Raw genomic sequence first — 312 nt, forward strand, 5'->3', positions numbered from 1 at the left:
CACTGTCCCTCCTCCTCTGGACATGTCTACTGTCCCTCCTCTGGACATGTCCACTGTCCCTCCTCCTCTGGACACGTCTGCTGTCCCTCCTCTGGACATGTCTACTGTCCCTCCTCCTCTGGACATGTCCACTGTCCCTCCTCCTCTGGACATGTCCACTGTCCCTCCTCCTCTGGACATGTCTACTGTCCCTCCTCTGGACATGTCCGCTGTCCCTCCTCCTCTGGACATGTCCACTGTCCCTCCTCCTCTGGACATGTTCACTGTCCCTCCTCCTCTGGACATGTCTACTGTCCCTCCTCTGGACATGTC

Source organism: Austrofundulus limnaeus, unplaced genomic scaffold (genome assembly GCF_001266775.1).
Source record: "Austrofundulus limnaeus strain Quisiro unplaced genomic scaffold, Austrofundulus_limnaeus-1.0 Scaffold513, whole genome shotgun sequence".
NCBI classification, from domain to species: domain Eukaryota; kingdom Metazoa; phylum Chordata; class Actinopteri; order Cyprinodontiformes; family Rivulidae; genus Austrofundulus; species Austrofundulus limnaeus.